Source organism: Aethalodelphis obliquidens, unplaced genomic scaffold (assembly GCF_003676395.1).
Source record: "Aethalodelphis obliquidens isolate GAN/ISIS:26980383/991018 unplaced genomic scaffold, ASM367639v1 scaffold4, whole genome shotgun sequence".
Classification (NCBI taxonomy): domain Eukaryota; kingdom Metazoa; phylum Chordata; class Mammalia; order Artiodactyla; family Delphinidae; genus Aethalodelphis; species Aethalodelphis obliquidens.
The window spans coordinates 12,632,135-12,647,917 of NW_020837948.1; the positions used below are offsets into that span (position 1 = coordinate 12,632,135).

The window sequence follows — 15,783 nt, forward strand, 5'->3', positions numbered from 1 at the left end:
TGTGCTTATAAAAGGGAGAAAGAGAGGGATTTGACTACAGAGAGGAAACAGGAAATGTGCCAATGGAAGCAAGAGGTTGGAGTGATGCATGAAAGGGGCCCTGAGCCAAGGAATGCAAGTGGCCTACAGAAGCTAGAAAAGGCAAAGAAACAGATTCTTCCCTGGAGACTTCAGAAGGGGTAAACCCTGCCAACATCTTGACTTTAGCCCAGTGAAACTGCTCTCAGATTTCTGGCCAACAGAACTGTCGCAGAATAAACTTGTGTAGTTTTAAGCCACCAAGTGCGTGGTAATTTGTTTCAGCAGCAATAGGAAACTAATACAACAGGTAACTTGACCTTATTGAGAACAATTTTGGTGGGGAGAGGGAAGAAGACGTAGACAAAGAAAATTGCATGTGGATGATGAGTGAGAGGTTCAGAAGAGATGGCAGGGTACGTATCTTCCAGGAAGTTTTCAAACATACCTCAATTGACCCTCTAAGAAAAAGCATCAGAGAAGAGCTGAAGACCTGATTAATTGATTAGCTCAAATCCCCAAAATGGTAAGCAGTGATGGGCAAGTACCATAACCTTCAATCCATCTTAGAAGAGCTAAGCAACTGGGCAGCAGAGTTCAGGGGCTTCCAGAGCAACCCTTACACTGGAGAGTAAACCACGGCAATCCATTCTAGTCTGCAGACATGCACCAGACCCAAGACTCTTGCTCACCACAGAGACCAGAATACTTTGATACTGTGAGCCAAAGTCCTACATCTGGCACAGATCTTATATCTCTCTACCAACACAGAAACCCATGTCAAACCACTGAGGTAAAGCCAACAGAGAATGGCCTCATCTGGCCAGTCTTTAATTTAGGCACTGATGTTTCACATTTTACCTCCCCTTTCAGGTTCAAAAAGAATGACCACCAAAGCCACAGTACTTCTGAATTCTAAAGCCTAGAGCATAGAGCTTTGGAAAAAGGGGGAAATATTAAAATCATACAAAAGATGTAGAACAACTCATAGGAGCAGTGCCAACCTATAGATTACACATAATAAGAAGAATCCAGCCATAGGCATCCCTTCCTCATGCCAAACTGTTATATTTGAACAATTCTTGATGGAAAGTTTTCTGCCCTCAGAAACAGGGTACACAGCATATTAAGAAGAACTTTTCTTAATGATTCAGAAACATGAAGAAGTAGAAAGGATACAAGTTAAAGGCAAGTTCAGCCTAAGGTCTCATTGTGCTACTCACAATGTACCAGTGTGACTCAACTCCCCTGAGAAACACTGATGGCCTTACTGCAGCATTGCATTGTACAAAACCCCAGCAGTGATCCCACGTCCTCCCAACAAGGTCAGTCCATGCTCTGCCCACCAAAGCAGGAGAGAGAGAGAAACAAATCATTAAAAAACACTTTTCTCAAAACTGGGTTGAAGCATACGATTGCATCATGGGACTAGGTTAACTATCAGTTGGTAAACTCCCTTACTCGGGACAACTTATTCCTTGACCAGGTAAGGAAGGTGTTATTGTATGTTCTTTGTCAGGAACTTAATGTCAAGACAAGAAAAATGGGCATCTATTTATAATCTGGGTAATAAAGAGGCATTAGAAATTGGGGAAGAACTGCCAGAGGAGCTAAGATTCAGGAATTAACTCCACCTGTCCCTACATTTTCTTTGTAAAGTTATCTTCAAAGTAAGGCCAGCAACACTCTTTTAAGGTTGGGGGAGATTAAGACATTAGGAAACCACAGTTTGTGGTATTTATTCCCATTGTGATTGCTGACTTCTAGTATCAGCGTTTTGTTCTGCGTGACAGCTCCCGTCTTGCAAACTAGCAAGATTCCTGAATGTGGCAAGGATCCTGCTCTGTGAAGCATTTCCAAGTTAGAGTTTTTTAGCAATGTCATATTTCTCTAAGCCAGTAATAAGGTTGAGAGGGCAAAGGATGCCATTGAGTTCTCACCTAATAGCACAAAACAACCTCCTAGCTGGCAGGTGCAGACTGTACATCCAGGGTGATCATGACCTTTGAGTTACAAAGTATTTTTTTAAATCTCTTTACCTTACCAAATAACTTCAAAAGATAAAACGCAATTTAGAGATTAGCCCCCACTTTTACTCTATTCATTTAAAGTGGTGTTTTCTATTTGTGTATATTGTGACTACATGGAAAATACAATATTTCATTTCTTGATATTTTTTATAGCCTGTACACAAAGTGAGGTCAAAAGGATGCCTTCAAGAGAAATAAAGGACACTACAATCACTCCAAGTAAATTTTCCAGGAGGAGGAAGGAAGAGTGGAATAGATGATTACAAATACTTAGAAAGAAGCATGACTTTGCTAATGGTGCAGAGCCTACAATTATGTACAATTCCCTACTTAGACTTTTTAGTTGTGCTGAACATAGAAAAAAGCTAAATGACGGGGAGGAGAAAAAAAGAAAGGGGGAAATTTAAGCATTCAATGTAAGGCGTTCATTTAAATGGATACAGCACCTCACCATAAGGGGGCAGTTAAGAGTCTGATAATCCTGCTGGTATCCTATCGTCAAATCATTTTTTTTAAACCATGAATTTGGGATCCTTAAAAGTCTTCTGTATTATTCTGAAGTCAAGAATGGTTCCTCCTGCTCACAAAACATGATCACTTTTCACTGATATTTTTTAATGCTCCGACTGGTTTTGCATATGTGGAAAAGATAAATCTTCAAATCTTGGAAATAAATCTTTTTCCTCCCTGCCAAATCCATAATATGATCCTACTCTGTCACTGACAGCAGCATCAGATAAGTAGACCTGCCTTGCTTGGTTAGAAGTGTGCTGTGATTTTCAGCAAGAACAAGACTGTAGTTAGAGACCCAGACTGAGACACATTCAGAGCACATTACAAATTCTTTTTGGTTCTATCCTGGAGGTATCCCCTGAAGCCCCAGTTTGACTGTGTGACTCATTCATAGCTGATGTCCTCCCAAATCGGGTGTCTCAGTGAGGGAAGAGAGGAAGCCTTTGTGACTTGGGCTTCAGCAGGTGACATTAAGATTCAAGACCAGATGACTGCAGGGCCTTGCCTCTTTAGATTCCTGAGGTCTTCTCCACCCCTCAAACTGGAGACGAGTTTACACCGAATCGGTGCACTGGGGGAGAGAGGGGCAAATCTGAAGACTTAAAACGAGCAAACCGCAGAATCACTCAGAGGCATCAGAAAATGTAGTCTGAGATTCTACAACAGCCCAGACTTTTTTTCCTTGTTCCTTTTCATCACTTATAAGTAAAATGTGGAACAAGCAATAGGAAATAATAGTTACACTACCTAGAGTTATATCGCGTTTTCTATGTTCCCCAACTTTTATTTTTTTATATATATATTTTTTACTTTTTCCTTTCAGAAATCCTGGGATATAAATAGGGCCACAATAGTTATCCTTATTTTTGAGATGAGAACAGTGAGGCCCAGAAAGGGGAAGTGGCCTCCATCAGGTCATGCAGTGAGTAAAAGGCATCCCAAGGAAGAATACCCAGTTCTGCTCTCATTTAATCCAGAAAATTTACCCTACTGGCTTTAAGCGTCCCTTTCCTCCTTTTCCCTTTGGTGGTTCTCTTTTGAACATGATCCCTCACCAACTGTGGAGTGAAGATGGATCCCTGTTCAGGGTTGCAGAGAACTGTTGTTTAAAGGTTCCCCAAGGGGCCTGTTTCCATTGCTTACCTACAAAGCCAAAGTTTGAATGTACATTCCTTCATCAAAAAATCTACAAACAATAAATGGGGGAGAGGGTGTGGAGAAAAGGGAACCCTCTTGCACTGTTGGTGGGAATGTAAATTGATACAGCCACTATGGAAAACAGCACGGAGGTTCCTTAAAAAACTAAAAATAGAACTACCATATGATCCAGCAATCCCACTACTGGGCATACACCCTGAGAAAACCATAATTCAAAAAGAGACATGCACCACAATGCTCATTGGAGCATTGCAGTGATAGAAGTCCCTTAGAGGTATCTTCTAGGATTCCTCCCACCCGATACTGCTGTAATTAGCTCTGCTAACAATTGCAATTGAACACAGCTAGTTGTAGTCATTGTTCACCGACAGGCACAGATATGAGCCACATGTTAGCAAGTGGTGTTCTAAACGGTGTTCCAGGCTTGGTTAAACTCATGTAAGGCACTTATTGGAAATGCTGTTCCCAAACTCGGCTAGCTGCAGGCAGTGTCATGGCAACACCTTCCACAGCCCCCAGAGATGGCCATAACAGATCCCCAGTGAGTGTAACGCCATGCAATGAGAGAGACTTGGTCTATTTTGACCTTGCCCAGGAACTGGCTGCCCCTCCTTCAGATGGAAAACATAGGTGTGGCCCTGCACGATTATGAGAAAAAGCAGTCTTCGTCTTCCTGATCCTTAAGACTCCCACAGTTTCAGATCTTCCCTATAAGAACACTTGTAAGGGAAAGTTACAATGTGTGGTACATTCAGCCTATGCTTTTCAGAGGCTGTGCTCTTATTAGAAGCAAAACAAAATGCTGCTTACTAACACCTGCCCGTGAGGACCGAGCCAAGAGGCAACGTGGGTGTTGGAAGGAAGGTGTTGCCCTGGCAGTAAATCCAAGTTGCTCACACCAAAGGAAGTGTTTCTAGGGAAGCTATCTGAGCAAGAGGTAAATACTTAGTCATTCAACAGGCCATAAATAACTGCTTCACCTCCAACAAGTGGAGGTCTGATTCCAAAGAGCTCACAAAATGGGGTGATAGCATTTCTATTCATTCCACCCTTTATTCACAATATACATTCCTTCATCAAAAAATCTACAAACAATAAATGCAGGAGAGGGTGTGTTGAAAAGGGAACCCTCTTGCACTGTTGGTGGGAATGTAAATTGATACAGCCACTATGGAGAACAGCATGGAGGTTCCTTAAAAAACTAAAAATAGAATTACCATATGATCCAGCAATCCCACTCCTGGACATATACCCTGAGAAAACCATAATTCAAAAAGAGATATGCACCACAATGCTCATTGCAGCACTATTTACAATAGCCAGGACATGGAAGCAACCTAAGTGTCCATCAACAGATGAATGGATAAAGAAGATGTGGCACATATGTACAATGGAATATTACTCAGCCATAAAAAGAAACGAAACTGAGTTATTTGCAGTGAGGTGGATGGACCTACAGAGTCTGTCATACAGAGTGAAGTCAGAAAGAGAAAAACAAATACCGTATGCTAACACATATATATGGAATCTAAAAAAAAAATGGTTCTGATGAACCTAGGGGCAGGACAGGAATAAAGATGCAGATGTAGAGAATGGACTTGAGGACACGGGGAGGGGGAAGGGTAAGCTGGGACGAAGTGAGAGAGTGGCATGGACATATATACACAACCAAATGTAAAATAGATAGCTAGTGGGAAGCAGCCGCATAGCACAGGGAGATCAGCTCGGTGCTTTGTGACCACTTAGAGGGGTGGGATAGGGAGGGTGGGAGGGAGACGCAAGAGGGAGGGGATATGGGGATGTATGTATACGTATAGGTGATTCACTTTGTTATACAGCAGAAACTAACACACATTGTAAAGCAATTATACTCCAATAAAGATGTAAAAAAAAAAGAAATTAAGATTCTCTGTAATCAAATCCTTGTTGACAAGGTGTTAAAAAGCTATAATTTGGCTGCTTGCTGTTATTTCAACAATAGTTTTTACATTATGATTCTAAATAACTTAACAAAAAAGGACCCAGCCTTTCTGTGGTCTAAAATACCCTGCTGTATATATCCTGTGCCTTCTCACCTACTCCTCAGTTCACAAAATTTTATGATTCTACTTCTTAAATGTTTTCTCAAATCTGTCCTTGTTCCAGTGCTCACTGCTGCTGTCATAGTTGAGGTCTCCATCATGTCTTGCCTATACACTACACTAGCCTAGTCTCCTAAATGGTCTCCCCTGCTCACTGCCCTCCCACCCCATCCCCCATCGACCTCATCACCACCTCCAATTATCCTTCCAAATCACAGCCCTAATCAAACCACTCACAAACCTATCATGGCTCTACAAAAATGAAAACCAAACTGCAGAACTTAGTATGGCAGTAAAAGCTCTGCACCTAGCCCCCATCTCCTGTACCCTTCACGTATCCTAAACTTCATCTTCTCCAGATAACTTGCCCTTGCATGAAAGCATCATCACTTTGACTACATATTTGAGCATGCCTTCCTTCTTTACAAAAGTCACCCTTTTTGACTTAGCTCAAATGCCATTTCCTCCAGGAAATTTTCCACCACTTTCTTCCAGTACATACTAATTAATCACTCTTTTCACCAAGTTCATATAGCACACACATATAAAGTGTGTATATGTATATATATATACTGAGATATGATTCACATACCATACAACTCACCCATTTAAAGTATATGATTTAATCATCTTTTAGAATAGTCACAGAGTTGTGCAACTATCACCACAATTTTAAAACATTTTAATCACCCCCAAAAGAAACCCTGTACCCAATAACGGTTCCTCCCCATCTCCTCCCCCGGCCCAACTCCCCAGCCCTAGGCAACCACTAATCTATTTTCTATTTTCTATCTCTATAGATTTGCCTATTCAGGACATTTTATATAAATGGAATCATATAATATGTGGTTCTTTCTGACTGGCTTCTTTCATTTAGCATAATTTTTTCAAAATTTATCCATGTTGTAGCATGTATCAGTACTTCATTCCATTTTATTGTTGAATAATAGTTTGTTGTATAGATATACCACATTTTATTTATCCATTTATCAACTGATGGACATTTGGGTTGCTTCAACTTTTTAGCGATTATGAATAATGCCTCATATACACTTTGATTATCACTTAATATGTGCAGCTTAGTATTATAGGGTTTTGGTTTTTTTGGCCTATGTCTGGTTCTATCACTTGATTATAAACTCCTCGTGGACCAAAACCATTATTTTACTCTGCAATCTCCACATAGCAAGTATTAAATAAGTGTTTGAAAAATGGATGAAAAGGCAGATACTATAGGTTCTTAGTATGCTGATTATCATACGAGGTACTCAGAATAAAAACATTAGGGTGGACCCAATAATAATCCCAGAGTGAACCCGGTAAGTTTACCCAGTAAATTATAACATTCAAACAATGTTAGTTCTTAAATAAACTTTCATCTCTGCATTACTTCCTGGAATTCCACACATGTATTCCGCAGTTGATTATTTCATGGAGGTAGTTCTTTTGCTGATAATAGTTGTTAACTGGTGGGCAGAACCTGGGAGATACCAGACCTTTTCTCCTAAATTGACTCCACGATGTCTTATTGTTGCTTGACTGAGGTTATGATTCTAATCTACAGTAGTGGCTCCCAACCTTGGTTGAGCATCAGAATCCCCTCCCTGGAGCTCTTTCAAGATACACATTATCTGGGTCCCACTTCCCAGATTATGATTCTGTACTTTGGGTAGGGGCCCAGGTGCTCACATGTTCTTAAGGCTATAATGATGTCTCTGATACACAGCCAGGTTCAAGAATTCCTATTTCAAAAGTTGCTCTGAGGTTAAAAAGAATTAATTTTATAGAGCATGTATGAGCACTTTACTCCTGGACTGTATTTTACTCATCGTGGGATCATGCCCATTAATACTACCTAACATTTATAAGGCACTTTTATTTGGAAAGAGCTTTGAAGTCATCTTTTATTAGCTAGGCTTGCATGCTGGGTGACCTTGTACAAATCACATAATCCCTTAGTATCTTAAATTTCCTCAAATGTGAACTGTAGGCGGTAATACTGACCCACCCTCAAGGGGTACTGTGGAGACTAATCGGGGACTATAAGGCACTCAGCAAACATAAAAATGTTACATGCATGCTTATTAGATATGAAGTCCTAGTCACAGCCTTTAAAATGAGACAAATACCAAAATAAACTCTTAAACAAGACTTCTGCAACCTTCATTGTCAACTGAAACATCCTTTCCCAGCACTAAAGTACAGCAATTCTCTTTCCACTAAGACTAGTAAGCAGAAATAATCTGCAGTCACAAAGAAAGAGCTAATGATAGCAGCAAATAAATATATAAAACAGTCCTGAAATATAGTTTGTTAACCTTCTCATTTATCATTCATAATGCAATTAAAGATTATATCTATAAATACACTCTTCTGAAAAATATTCTTAGAAAACATTTGGGCATGTTCACACAAGTCTTTAAGCTGCTGCTGCATACTCACTGTTGATGTTAAGCTTGAAGCTGTTTCCAACATTGCTGATGGTTTTTAATGTGGTTATATTTAGCCTCCCCTGTCTCCCTCACGTGGCTGGAAGAATATATGGTCAAAATGAGACTTTGAGACCTATCTCAAGTTGGGGGTAGGTAAAAATGGGGAGGCAGAGGAACAGTCTCCAGCCTTGGAATCAGAGACAAATCTCATAAGGATGATGACCCACAACTAAGGACTCATTTGCACTATATTTTCAGCTTCTTGGAAAAGGTCAGAAAACAGACATGGTTTTTCTTTTTTTTCTATTTTGCTTTGAAAGGGCCACAAAAATTTCAAGGGCCAGGTCCAATTACATATTCCAGTTCCTTTACAATTGAATAGTTCCTGTGACTCTGAATGTGAATTAGTGCCCTCATGCCCACCACAGCTGATTTGAGCCAGGAATCCCAAGCAAGCATGAACTTTCTGGGGCCACTTGACATTGACCATGCTCTTTCCTCCTTGGGCCTCTGAGGGTTTTGGTTTTATTCCCAAGGGAAGTTGTCTCCTTTGATTAAGCTCAGGACCTGCTAACAATTAAATTTATTGAGTACTTATATCTGTGGATAATCCTGTAATGCTTATTGTGGAGGCTACCAAGAGTTCCTTGATAGGCTTACAGGGTTGCTATAACTCAAGACCTTGGGTCCTTGAGTCAGGACAAGACCAACAACCTCCCCACAGAAACTCCTAGGGTTTGGTCAGCTGACATACTTGTTCCTTGGGGACTCCTAGACTGGCCTTTGGCAGACATCAAGTTGAAATGTCATTTAACTTCTCACACAACATTTTCCTACCTGCGATATCCCATTAGCCCTCTGTGAGAATTCAGAAGCTCCTGTGTAAAGAGCCTCCATACAGGAAGCCTATTGGTTGGGGAAATTATCTATTTTGCATAGTTATTATTTTTTAAATAAGGTTAATTCCAGCATGTTTCTACCTCAATAATCTTTGAGAGTCTCGGCATTTTTGCTGAACATCTTAAGGGGAGAAAGAGCCATGTAGGCTTCATTTCAATGGTTAGGAGAAATTAATGCTAATACATGCCTTCAATGGGATTCACTTGGTACTCTGAACACTTTCTTCCATCAATACGGAGAATCCCCAGAAGTACCCATGGTAGATTTTTCTTCTGTAAAGAGATGTAAAAGGTTACAATAAGTTGTCTGATTTCCTGTGAGTCTTTCAAAGTCCTGTTTTCTCCATATCTCAAGGTAAGGATGCCAGCTTTGCAGATCTAGAAGTCACAATATTATGAATTAGTTTCATCACTTTCCTCAGTGAAACACAGGTCACCACGTCTCAGCCCATTGCTTTACTTGAAATCAGAGGGAAAAGTCATGCATTTTAAGACAGGAGAAATCAGATACAATTTTCTGGTCTAGTGCTTGTTTCCCATATCTTTCACAGGAGATCCTTAAGATCTTAAGATCTGAGATGAAATTTAATCATCCTTACCTATTAACTGTACTTTCTTTCAACTTCTTAAAACACACACACACATACACACAAACAAACAAACATGGAGAAACACTCAACCATTTACTCATGAATCTATGGCTTGGGTCATAAAACACAATCTGGGCAAAGCCAAACAAGGCACTAGAGGGTCGAGAGATAGGAGAATGTTGTGTATTGCATCTAGAATTTTTAAATGCCCCATTTTGGTGGTTCCCACTTGTCTTCATGCTGAAAGTCAAAACTGGCCTGTCATTTGTGGTAGATATTTACCCTGGAGGAAGACTTCCCTGACTGATCATGGATAGGCATTTTCAAAGAAAACTCTTCCACAAAACCAGATTGAGATAAAAAGCACCCTTGTTAACAGACGTTAAATTTTTATGTCACCTAAACATTCACCCACCTCCTTAGAGCATCTCTTTATTCCTTTACAGAAAGATTTAAGTAAGCAATCTTTTTCCTTGCTAAATATTTTTGGGTTAACAGTAATGCTTCTCTCACTTGTATTTTAGTCCTGATGATTAAACAGTAAAAATGCTAATTAGTAGCCTGTATCTGGAGAGAAAAAGCTATTTCTTGATGGGCAAAATTCAAGCTGAGATGGAGACCTCACAGGGCACTAAGATAAACAGGTTAGGTTACATGCTAAGGGGAAGGGATGAGGGATAGAATTGACCAACTCCAGAAAGAGATTCTGGTTTAGTGGAAACACTAAGCTGAGGTCAGAATGTATTAAAGATACTCACAAGACTAAAGTTATAAAAATGCAGACATTTATTCTTAATTGTAGGACAGAGAGAATAGGGGGAAATAACCTATGTCTTTCTTTTTAACTTGGAGCTGACTTTAGATATGGAATAACTTACATGTTAAGAAATTAGATTTATTTCTAGCCTGTTTACTTTCTGTTTCTGGAAAGACAATGGCTAGAGTGAGGGGCATATTATTAGATGGGCATCCTGAGTACACTGTCCGGAATTTGCACTCATTCTCCTCATAAGTACATATCATGAGGAAGTGAAGAGTGCTCCTTTGGAATTCCTCATCTGTCAGTTATTACCTACATGATCGTTTTTTCATCCAGTTAAGGAGGGAAAAATAACATATATCTTGTTGGAATGCTGTGAAGTTTAGAAAAGCTGATGCATGGGAAAATACCTGGAAACTAAGCATATAATAATAGCACTCAGTACAAGTTAGAATAATGAGTGAATGGGAGAAGTCAGAAATGAGTCTAGTGCCCATTGCCCACAGGCTAAAATCTATATATTTAGCTGGGAATTCAGTGCCCTGGAAAATCTGCTCTTTTCCACTCTCCAGCCCTTTTTCCTCAATTGCCCTGCTTCAGTCAAACATTCTCTAATACATGTTGAATTTGCCCATCTTTGTGTCTCTGTGTCATTCCCACCACCTTCAGCCTCTATTTGCCAAAATTCTACCCATCTCTCAAGGGTCTCAAATCCCACTGTCTCTAGGAATCTTAGGGGACTCACCCTCTCCTCCTCTAAACCCTGTCTAGATCACTCTGGAAGACATAATCCACCAACCACTTATTGTCCCAGCAGACTGCAAGCTCCTGCAACGCAGGGGCCTCGTATACAGTACCCACCTCTGTACACCACAGACCATGGTGCCTTGCCAAGAGTAGGTGCTGAATAGACTCATGATTGAATGAATGCATGATTTGTCACCCTGCCTCTGTTGTGCTCTTGGACAAAACACTTTGCCTCTTTCAGTCTCAGCTGCCTCAGCTGGGAACAGAGGATAACAGCACGGATGTACACCCCAGGTGTGCTGTGAAGAATAAATCCATGACTGAAAAGCAATTTGAAATGTAAAATGAAATGCTATATATAAATGTTACATAATCAAAATCATTTCCCTCTGTATTATGTTTTATTTGGCTTTATATCTTGGAATCCTTTGTGAGTTTCAGAATTTCACAGATGCAATACCATGCACATTAGCACCTAAATTCTCTTGGGTAATAAATGATTGTGTGTGTTATAGTGCATGGCTACTTCTCCCTGGTGGACTTACACATGAATTTGTCATAATTTGGGGTATTCATAATAAGTAATGATAGAATTCATTTCTAAGGGATCATCCATTTTTTTCCTTCTTTGGCTAGCCAGTTATCATTCCAATATTATTGCCTCAAGGGAACTAACTTCCATTAAACCCAAACCCAGATGATGAGCACACTGTTTAGAAGCCCAAATCTTCTAGGAGCTTACAATCTAAGATCTGGAAATTGGTTTGAAGCACTTGTTTTCTATGGCCTTCTTTCTGCCAAACTCTGAATCCCTCATTTGCTTTGCTGTAATGTATGTGCTACCGAGTGCTCACTGTAGCCTGATTTTCTAGGTACCAGGAAAGGCTGTATTAGCCCACTCCACATGAAAGTAAGACAATGGTAGTTTTAAATGATATTTTCTTTCTTAGTATGTTCAAGGAAGAGGTTGCCTATAGAAAACTAAGATTTTTTGGAATATCTCCAGTACCTATAAAAAGAGAATTTTGACTTTTACTGCATAGCAGGATACTATTCCTGGAATAGTACTTCCACATAGATAGAAAGTGAGGAAGAGATGGCAGCAACATCATAAGGTAGTCATGAGGATCAAGTGAATCATTAGATGAAAAGGCTCAGAACAGTGCAGAGCATAAAGTAATTGCTCAATTAATATGAGAGGTTATTATTACTGTAGAGAGCCTACTATCAGCCTGGCCCTGTGCTGAGAGTTTGAGACTCTTGTTTGAGATGCATAACAAGCCAGTAAGAAAAACCTTATCACCTCCACCCCCACTCCATCTGGCTCTGAGAAACTAAGGTACTTGTCCAAGGTCTCAAAGTTAGGAAGCAGTGGAAAGAAAATCCAACCCTTGGTCTATGGTATTTCCAGAGCCCATATTCTTTGTCCTGTTTCTTAGTAGTCTTACTGTTCCTATTTTTACTTAGGTTGGGAGTCCATTTTTTCCTCCCTGAGCACATGAGCCTCCCTTCCCCAATGTCTAATTCCTCAGTGTTACTCATTTTGTTATGAAATTTTTAAATTAAGACTATTTTTCTATCTTCTGGTGTACTTCTGACCAGTCTGTCTAATTTTTATATCAGGCCATCTTCTCACGATCATTTTAGTCTTTCATCAGACTTGTACTCACATAGTGGCATCCATTTTTAAGAAGTTTAATGTAGTTTTTCTTCTGGGGCATGTGTGAGGAAATCCCATGTTTCTGTGGAATAGAGGCTTCCCTTCCCCACCCATTTCTGTTATCATATTTTTTACTTAGTTGAGTCTGTAGCAATATAACTCTCATATGGAACAGTGGCATTTTCATTCAAATACAATAAGCTGTCATTGTTTTGTGGGTGGTATCACCCTGGCCACAGATATTGTGCCAGAGTACTCTCTCTGTTAGAAAAATATCTCCTAGTTGTGGTGTACAAACTAACACCATACTTTAGTTTGCCAAAAACACCTACATGATATTTTGTAGTCTATATTACAATTAATATTTCAAAGTGCCTTATCATTAGTTATCTCTCCTACCTCTGTGAAATTAATCAGAAGTATCACTGTAGTTTCACAGGTGGGAAACTAAGGTATGGGGACTGTTAATGGCTTGCCCAAGGTCTCATAATGAACACAGAGTATAGCTGGTATTAGAATCTGCTACTTCTGACTGCATTTCTTTGCTCAACCTGTTCAAATTCTGAGTAATTTTCCAAGCTGAATATATGTTAGGAGAGGTGGTAGACATGGGAAAGGGGGAAAATACTTTTCACTTAAGTAAAGCTTCTGAAACATTTGGTAATCAAAGAATAAGGATTGTAAGGGCGGTTTTCCCTCATTTCCATTCGTAGAATGAAAGGACAGTAATCCACTGAGATTAAAATGAACAGAAATTGTAAGTGTAAAAAGGAATTCTTCAGCCCCACCATTTTCCAGTTTCAACATCATTTTATTCTCCATTTCAGCAGTTGGTACATTTACAGTGCTGTGTCACCATCATTATGGTGTCCGCCTTAAGCAGATAAACACAGTGGATTCTGCCACTGCTGTTTTACGACCAAGGAGGCAAGGGTGAACAGAGGTTAAGTGGCTGCCAGGAGCGCTCACCACAGCAGCCACTCAGATTAGAACCCACAGCTCCTATCAGTCACACCCTATTGAAATTTAGAAGGTCCCAAAATATTCTTTCAGTGTGAGAGGTGGATGACAGTGCCTGAAGGCAAATTTGCTCACCATCCACAAAGGGACCAGCCTTGCTTCCATGGTCCCACCTCAATCTTCTCATTCCCAAGCCATACCATAAACTTCCTCATTCCTTTGAGGGAAAGAACATTTCTTTTGGTGAAACTAAACAAGTGATTTCCAGGTCCAGATTTCCATGTTTTTTTGTTTGTCTAATACAGATAGGACCATAGTGAGTCCTTGTACAAGTAACAGGTCTAATTTTCCCTTGTAGAATATGGGGATGGCCCAAACTCAAGAGATCATTAGGGGGACTGGCAACAAATGGAGTAAGTCTGTGCCTGAGTGATAAGCTCCTGTCAAATACAATTACAACAGAACATGGTGTGGAAATATGTGGAAATATGAATTGTAATCTACCATCCATTCTATAAAGGAAAATGAGACCAGTTGCTTGTCCAGGAACCCATGACAGTAATGTCTGTATGAAACAAACAGAAAACCTTGGAAATTGGGACATGGAAGTCACTTGCTTAGTTGTAACTTATTTCCTGAAAAGAAACTTCCTATTTCCTTTTTTTTTAAATTAATTAATTAATTTATTTTTGGCTGCATTGGGTCTTTGTTGCTACGTGCGGGCTTTCTGTAGTTGCGGCGAGTGGGGGCTACTCTTCGTTGCGGTGCGCGGGCTTCTCATTGCGGTGGCTTCTCTTGTTGCAGAGCACGGCCTCTAGGCACATGGGCTCAGTAGTTGTGGCTCGCAGGCTCTAGAGTGCAGGCTCAGTAGTTGTGGCGCATGGGTTTAGTTGCTCCGTGGCATGTGGGATCTTCCTGGACCAGGGCTTGAACCCGTGTCTCCTGCATTGGCAGGTGGATTCTTAACCACTGAGCCACCAGGGAAGTCCCCTATTTCCTTTTTTCATCATTTAACATAAATACTACATCAAGTACAGTCAACAGCCAATGTTTGGCTCCTATTACCAAGGTGATTTTTAAAATAATCATTAGCATCTGTGAAAAACCTTCACAGGGTGTTAATATGGTAAACACTGTTGGCAAACTCCTTCTCCAGTCACATCCAGAAGTGGGAAAAAAAATCCAAGGAAATACATTTTTCCTCTATCCCCCATCCCGTCTTCAGCATACAGAGACTTAGTATATATTCCATTCCTGTGGTCTACATCTAATTCCTTGTGGGCAAAGGCCATTCTCCCAGGCCACTCCACGGCATGCTAAGCAACTGTTGGAATTGGATGGAATGGTCTTCCTTGCCTGTACCAGTCCTTTGGTTCATTAGATGAGGAAAGGTTTAAATATGCACAATTTCTGCATCACTAATCAATCTTTCAGGGTCTAATAAGGACTGTCCAGACCCTGATTTTCTTGCCCACCTGACTGTCTGCTTTTCCCCATTGAGACAGGGAGCTGAGGTGACACAATTTGAAACTGACTCCAAGCCAGAGCTCACCTCAGAGATCCAGGCTTCCCTGCTAGAGGGGCCATTTCACTACTTTTCAGCCATGGGACTTTTGCCTTCCTTCTGCCAATGACCCTCATCAGAACCTGCTCATGAGAGGTGGGCTACCTATGACGCAGGTCCTTATGGGGGCCAGGCAGCCACTGAAATAACACCTGTGGAGGTCCATACTCCCTCGTATACGATAGTCTGAATAGTTACCCATACTGAGAGACTAAAACCTTTAGGATTTCTGGGATCTGAGGCAGACAATGGTCAGTGGTGTCAGGGCACCAGGCTTGACCCCTCGCCTGCCATGCACATCTTCATTTTACTAACATGGGTTGGGTGTCTACCTGTGGCAGGTGCAGTTCTAGGCACACAGAGACCGCTCC

The 15,783-nt window shown here is 40.5% G+C and overlaps 1 protein-coding gene across 1 annotated transcript in view; it reads right to left on the reverse strand.

Moving 5' to 3' along the window:
- Positions 1 to 8,331, reverse strand: part of MEGF10 (multiple EGF like domains 10) — a 366,625-nt gene extending 358,294 nt beyond the window's left edge. Inside the window, exon 1 of the mRNA XM_027098843.1 lies at positions 8,243 to 8,331. The gene's annotated coding sequence lies outside the window, so the exon portion shown is untranslated. The remainder of the gene's footprint in view (positions 1 to 8,242) is intronic.
- Positions 8,332 to 15,783: the final 7,452 nt, after the last annotated feature.